We start from the raw sequence: 8202 nt of genomic DNA on the forward strand, positions 1-8202 counted from the left end.
TGGTACTCGATACACGCCCTACTCAGTCTCCGATTTCCAGGGATTCTTACTTGGGTCTTCCACTGGTCCTGTGTCTTCGGTAGTACGGGCCCAATACTACCGACCACACCGTATCAGTATTCGTCCCAAATCTTCCTCCCCAAATCCCGAATAATGAGTACTCTACCTCTAGTATGCACTATCTACTTGCACGCTACCAAATATCCCATATAAGCAATCTCCCTAGACAAGGCATCACAAAACAGGCCATTCTAGTCCTATCATGTATACCTAGTCTTCTAGCATGCATAACAATTCATAATTCAGTGCATAATATAACATTGTAAGGTATTCTGGGGATCTTCACCGTTCGGGCGCTGGCTGATCGTACACACTGCTCCATTCTTGTTTTACCGCCTTACCATTTATGAAATGTTGTGTCCTTATTATTTAAAAAAGGTTTTTCCTCAAATCCCCGGTCTGAGTTCAGTTGCACCCGAAAGTACACCCGAATCCCTCAAACCAAGGCTCTGATACCAATTGTAACAGCTCAAATTTTCAAATAATTTTTTTCATTTAAAATAAAACATCATTATTCGACAAAAGAGTTTATTCCAATTTTATTGCAAAAGTATAAATAATAAGTCCTCAAGATCTTCAGCAATGGCAGTGTGTACGTGTCACGCCGGCGCCTTCCCACGGTCATCGCTAGTACCTGAAAAAAACATAAACACAACTAGTAAGCATAAATGCTTAGTGAGTTCCCCAGTATACGACTTACCCACATACGCCTTCCGGCCCGGACCTTTCGATCCACATAACATTGCCTTCCGGCCCGTAACATAATCGCCTTCCGGCCCATAACATATCGCCTTCCGGCCCGTATTACATTGCCTTCCGGCCCATAGTATTTTACCTTCCGGCCCATATTAGTATAAAACATAACACATATAACATATCACACATAACACATAAGTCATACATCATACCGTTCTTTCTATCACATAAAGTCTCGCCTTCCGGCCCGTATAAGCATACATCACATACAAGCATAGATCACATATAAAGCATCTACCTCTCTAGACATAGCATAAATATAACACATACGACCTTCCGGTCACGCAGTCAAACCCTTCCGGGTGAAGTATAGTGAGAAGACTCACCTCGTAGTATGCAAGCTATAAACCCTTCGAGCTACTCGCACTCGATCCACAAATCTGCAGGCTCCCTATAATACCACATACCTTTATTAATGATCTTATCAAACAAGACAACTGACCCTACTAAATTACATACAGGTCAACGGTCAACTTGACCGGACTCGTCGAGTGCAAAGGCAACTCGGCGAGTCTAGACACCCCGACTCCACTCGCCGAGTCTAAAGAACGACTGGACGAGTTCCAGTAGGTCTTCCAGCTACTCGCCGAGTCTGAAGAACAACTCGGCGAGTCCTAGTGAATCTTCAAGCTACTCGCTGAGTCTGATCATTGGACTCGGCGAGTCCTCGCCATGCAATCAATCAACTGCCTCCTGTACTTCACATGATTCCATAATATATAGATATGGGGCTTCCTGGACTTTCATATATACTATTTCAGGGGTTTAAACTCTTGTAACAACACTATAATCTATCAAATCCTTAAATGGGTTTCCTAAACCCTAGATTCGCATACAACGTAAAAGCTACAGATATGATCCGAAGATTACCTGGAAACGTGTTCCCTGTGTCCCCAACTTTCAGAACTCGACCCCTTGAACCTCCTTTGATCACCACCTTGCCTCTCCTTGTCTAACAACCTCTTCAAGCTTCCCCTAGCCCACACCCTTGCTCCAGATGCCCACAGACTCCTGAGTTATCTTCAATCGGCCAAAAGACGAGACATGACGGCCCTAAAGACATTATATACGATTCAGAATCAAAACGGCTAGGGTTTCAGCTGAACAGCGTCGACTCGCCGAGTCCCTAATGGACTCGTCGAGTCCCGTCGCGAATCTGTGACCAAGACCGTGGTCCTACTCGGCGAGTCAGGCACCAACTCGCCGAGTCCCCTCCTAAATATGCCCCAAAAATAATTTAAAGAAATACCTGAAATTCCAGCTGTTACACCTAGGCTTGCCCTAGGGAGATCTCTAATTCTACTCTAACCAGTCCTCAGCTGCTGCAGGCCTCATTATAATGCCAATTGGCCATTACTCGAATGCCATCACACGTGACGAGGCTCAGATAATCCTTCGAGTACCGGACTCGTCCCTACAACGGTTGGACTAAAACAAGAGCTATGCAGTAGGATCAAATTCGGCACTCTAAGATTATCCAATCCTGATTACATGTGATGTGACGCATTCGACTAATGGCTAACTCCCATTATTCAGAGTCCCACGAAGCACGAAGCAAGCAGCATTCAGACAAGGGTAACAATCTCAATTAACTCTATCCACTTTCAGGAACTGAGCTAGCATATAGTGCTAAGCTCATACTACCAGGCATAACCTATTCAGGCTATCCTACTTACTATCTACTCCGTAACTAGCATGCAAGTTCTCACACAACTGAAACACAAATAGTAGGCACATAAGGCATCACTCCTAGATCCTTAGTCCTATTCTAGCATGCGGTTCTACGAAAGCTGATAAACATAACATAAACTTGTATGGGTACTATGGGGAATACTTACTTGAGCTCGGCCGGTCGCGCACGTCACACACTTCGCTCTTTCTCATGACCCTTTTCTAAGTTTCAGAGAACATTTTCTTTTAGAAAATCTTTCCATCCCTCGATTTGAGTTCAGACACTCCCGAAGGCGTGTCCGAATCCCTCAAACCAGGGCTCTGATACCAACTTGTAACAACCCAAATTTCACATCAAAATTTTTTTTTGTTTAAAAACGTTACTTTAGAAAATATTAATAACTAAGACATCATTCGATCATCCATAATATAAACTGAACCATGTCTGAAAACCAAAACATACAACTAATCAGAATATCAGAGTATCAATCCCAGAAAAGCTCGTAAATGCGGAAACCGAAGAGTGTGTGTGTGACATGCTGCTACCGCGCCGGCTCCTTTCCCCTAGCTGAAGAGGTACTTGAAACCAAAACTGAAACCGTAAGCACAAAGCTTAGTGAGCTCCCCCATAATACCCCATACCATGCAAGCATTTAACAAACAACATGCAATTAGGAGATACGGGTTACGCCCACACTCGTGAAGATACGGGCCCCGCCCATACTCGTGAAGATACGGGCCCTGCCCACACCTCACTATCTGGGACATACGGGCCTAGCCCACACTCCATTCTCGGAGAGATACGGGCGTCACCCACACTCAACCGCCAACTCATATCATACAAGTATCGCACAGACAACAAGTGTAAACAATTCTATCATACTGGCATATATCATAATCAACTCAACTAAGAGATACGGGCTCGGCCCATACTCTAATACTAACGTCTCGTCTATACGGGCCGGCCTTGGTGCCTTAGACCCGTTACTACTGGAAGGAAACTCACCTAGAAATAGCTGCTGGTCTGTGTGGGAATTGATCACCTACTACTGCTGCTGCTGCTCCGGAAACTCCCCGACTGTAATTCCCACAATATACTTAATCATACACTGCTAACTGTCCTTTGGGTAAAAAGACCATTTTACCCCTGGTCTAGCTCTAAGTCAAAGTCAGAGTCAACTTTCAGTTGACCCGACTCGCCGAGTTGGCTCTCCAACTCGTCGAGTCCCTATCAGACGATTGTCCTGAGTCCCTGTTTCTACTCGTCGAGTTAGGCTATGACTCGACGAGTTCATCTTCTAGACTGACGTTCAACCTCTTCATCCTACTCGCCGAGTTATATGAACAACTCGTCGAGTTCATCTTCATCCGAAGAACACTTATGCTAAGACTCGCCGAGTTGTATGAACAACTCGCCGAGTCTGTTCTTGATCTATGAAGATTGCCTTGGACTCGCCGAGTCAGGGCATTGACTCGCCGAGTCCTATCATGGGTGAGTTCAGCTTCCAACTCACCGAGTCACCCCCTGTGACTCACATCTCAACTCGATACATCATAAAGGGACCAATTCAGTGACTCGCGACCAGACTCGTCGAGTCACATATACGACTCGCCGAGTCGCAGCCATGCATCCATCAAATACACCGATTTGCTTGATTCCAGTCCATGCTATTCACAGATCTGGGCTTCTAGGACACAAATCACACGTAAAATTTCCAACTTTACGTGTAGATATTCACCAATATGGATTTTAAGGCTCAAAGTGCACCAAAAGAGGTAGATCTAGGGCTTTCATGCAATATGATCCCATAAAGGCATTAGATCCAAGCTCCAGGGACTAAATCATGCCTAGATCTAAAGGCTAACAACTTATTACAACCCACAAAGCACAAACAAGCTTGGGGAAGAGCCCAAGAAGGACTCCTATGAAGCTAAAAGAGATTACAAGCTTGAAAATAGAGGGAAAACGAGCTATACCTCAAGGAAAACGTTGAGATGACACAAAGATGCATGGTCTCCTTCTCCTCTTCTTGATCTACTCTTCTTTCTCCTCAAAATCTTCAAGAACACTCCAAAACACTTCAATCTCTCAAGGGAATAAGGGAATAAATGATGTTGGGAGTTCTGGGGGTGAATGGGGACGAGTTTGGGGCGGAATGAGGGTTTAAATAGGGTGCAAACCCTTGAAATTTAGGGTTTCATCCAGCAGCGGTGACTTGCCGACTCCGGGATATGGACTCGCCGAGTCGCCAACTTAAACATGTCCTGAGTCTCGTCCCTACTCGGCGAGTCAGACCTTATGACTCGCCGAGTCCAAGGCTAAAATAGGGAAATACTCAAATAAAATTCACATACCGGAAACCAGGTGCTACAGATTCAGAAGAGTTTTAGGCTTGAGTAGCCTTAGTATAGAGTTCTTGGAGCCTAGTGGTTGAACCAAGGGCGGAACTGGAGGTCAGAGTTGAGTCAGTCCTCAGTTGGATTGTATTCTCGTATATGGAAAAAGAGAATTTCGTGACTTGTGAGTCACTCGGCCGGGATAGTGGTCACGGGGAGGAAGCTAGTGAGATATTTTGGATCATGTTATAGATAATGTTTGGAGGTTCAACTGTGGAGTCAAAAGGTAACCTTGTACTCAGTATTGAAGTGGGATAAGAGAAATGACCTAGAGTTTATCATGGTGATGTCCGAGGACACTTCAGGGTGAACGGACGATTCAGACGCTCGAGGACATGCTTCGGGAATGTGTATTAGATTTCAGAGGGAGTTGGGACACGCAATTACTCTTGAGTGATTTTTCCTGTATGACAGCCATCATTCGAGCATTGGTATGCCACCCTTTGAGTTGTTGTATAGGAGGAGGTATTGGACCCCCATTTTCTGGGAAGAGGTGGTGCATGGACCCGAGAGTCCTTGCGAGCAGATTCAGAGCATGTACGATACATGGAGTAGCGGTTACTCTACGAGGGACAGTGTAGTGTGGGGTGTGAACACCGTGGCACTTGTCTGATGTGGCAAGGTTGAAAAGTAGATTTCCTTGGGTAAGGAAAGAGAAATGTAAGTAACTCCGGGAGGAGTGTTGGTTCACAGAAGTGAAAATAGTAGTGAAAATGGATGATTAAGAGTAGGGTGGTTGAACATTGTGTCTGTGCCAGTGGTATGGAAGGGCATCCGGGTTGGGTGTCTGTTGAGGTTGTAGAAGAATCTCCTGTGGTTTAGAACCAGAGGAGTTTGAAAGAAATGCAAGGATAGAGCCTTGGATTTAAGTATGGTTGTGATTAGGAGGTTATGTATATAGTGGTAAGTCATCCTGGGGATGTTTGATGGTATCGTCAGTATGTCGGGTTTTTCCAACCCGAGGATGTAGAACAGGCTCAGCATGTGTATGCGATTGCAGAGGAGAGCTCACGAGAGAGTTGTTCAATAGCTAAAGGATGGGCCATCTTGTCAGCACGGAAAGAAAAGAGTTGGATTCGGATTGAAAGCGGGATGAGTCCCGGGAGTGAATTCGATAAAGGTTATGCTAATCAAGGAAAGGGATAGCATTTTGGTACCGGGTCAGGACCAGGTGGTCCCGGGAGATATCTAGCTGTGTAAGGGTCAAGCGATCGTTGTGGATTAGAGCAACTGAAGTATCATGGAGTGGTACCCGGTTGATAAGTGTGGGTATCAGAGGATGAGGCAGTGGTCAGGACACCGCAGGGGAAGAGTTGGGTTGTGGGTTTCGGTGGTAGTGTTTTCAGGAACCTGGATTGGTTAATGCCAGATGGTGCATTGCGAGAGTAGTTTATGGAGTTGTGTTACCGCAGGCTTCGAGGACGAAGCCTAATTTAAGTGGGGGAGAACTGTAACCTCCCAATTTCAAGGGTGCAAAGTTCAGGGTTTAAAGTGAAAATGTAAATGATCAACTCGGCGAGTCTATCGGTAGACTCGGCGAGTAGGGTTGCGATTCTGGTCGCGTGTCTAGTGGCCAACTCGGCGAGTCGGTGGCTGGACTCGGCGAGTTCGTGCTGTGTGGAGAAAACCCTAATCCCATGGATTTGACCCTATATAAAGAACATAATACCCTATCCCTGGCCTCTTTGCTCTCCCTAAAAGTCCAGAAACCCTAAGAGTGTTTTTTGAAAGAGTGTTTTTTGAAAGAGTGTTTTTTGAATAGATCTTTGAAGATTAAGAGGCTTGGAGCAAGGGGCTTCTCAAGGTTTTGACTTATTCTTCTGTTGGAGCCTTCTTTTGAGGTAATGATTCGTTGCTTGAGCTGTTATCCATCTAGATCTATCATTTGTGGGATTTTTGGGTGTATATCTAGTGTTATCTTGAGTTTGGAGGTTAGATCTGAGGTTGCTACCTCAGATCTAGAATGGTGATGATACAAAAGAGCATAAAGTCCCTGTTCAAGAGCTGTTGATGAAGTCTTTTAGCCCCAAACCTTAGCCCAAAAGTATATTATGCTTAGATCTCCTTGGATTCATGTAAAGTTTGCCACTTTACATGATGGATGGCTTGTATAAGAGTAGATCTATGGATTGGAGACCCTGCATGGCTTGGAAAGCCTCTGTATCGGTTAAGAGCTAGTGGTACTCGGCGAGTCACATGGGTGTACTCGGCGAGTTGCATGAAGATAGGAAGAAACTCGGCGAGTTGGTTAAAGATAGCCTTGGACTCGGCGAGTCTGTTCTTGGACTCCGCGAGTCTAGTCTTGAGGTCCTAACCTTTTATGGTAAAGCTGAGAATCGGTGAGTCAAGGGATGACTCAGTGAGTTGAGTATATTTTGGCTCAGAGTTGTGGGACTCGGCGAGTCTTGGGGCGACTCGGCGAGTTGAGTCGTGTTATGGGAGTTTCAGAGCGTGGGGAGTCGACGAGTCAGTGGGTTGACTCGGCGAGTAGAGTCAGTCAGGAGGGTTGGCTTTAACTGAGGACTTTGACTTTGAACAAGAGTTGACTAGTTGACTTCCAGGGGTATTTTGGTTGCTATTGGTATTTATTGGTTTCGGTGATTCAGTGGTGGAGTTCGTGATGGTGGTCAGAGTAACGTGATCTTGTTCTTATGTCGGTAGTAGCAAGTGAGTCTTCTCACTAAACGTTACCTTGAGTGGTAGTTATGTGTGACCGGAGGGTCTTATGTTCTTACATTGAGTATTATGTTATATATGATATGCTATGGATCATGTCTTTTTGATTTATGTTATGCGGAGTTTATAGACCGGACCGGAGGGTCCAACGATATAGATCGGACCGGAGGGTCCAATGATACGGAACTGGAGGGTTCCACTGAGACACACCGACCGGAGGGTTATATTGTAGCCTTGAGTGGCGTATGTGTTGAATGTGGTATTTTGGGGAACTCACTAAGCTTCGTTCTTACAGTGTTTTGTGTTATATGTTTTAGGTTTTCTCAGGATCACTTGACGGCACCGGCTCGATTGTACACACCAGAGGAAGAGTTTGTTTTGAGGATCCTGGTTTATTAAATGATTGAACAAAAGAGTCATGTATTGTAATTAAAACAAAAAGGAGATTTTTTTTATGAAAAGTGTTAAAGAGATAAACTACTTTAAATGAAAATTGTGTTTCAAAAATTTTGGTGTTACAAGTTGGTATCAGAGCCTTGGTTTGAGGGATACGGATGCAATTTTGGGTAAATCTGGACTCAAACTGAGGAAGTAAGAAAAGTTTTCAATGAAATGATTTTCTAAAGGTGAATAAGAGTTCAA

The sequence above is a fragment of the Lactuca saligna genome, chromosome 3 (assembly GCF_052625555.1).
Source record: "Lactuca saligna cultivar CGN05327 chromosome 3, ASM5262555v1, whole genome shotgun sequence".
In the NCBI taxonomy this organism is placed as follows: Eukaryota; Viridiplantae; Streptophyta; class Magnoliopsida; order Asterales; family Asteraceae; genus Lactuca; species Lactuca saligna.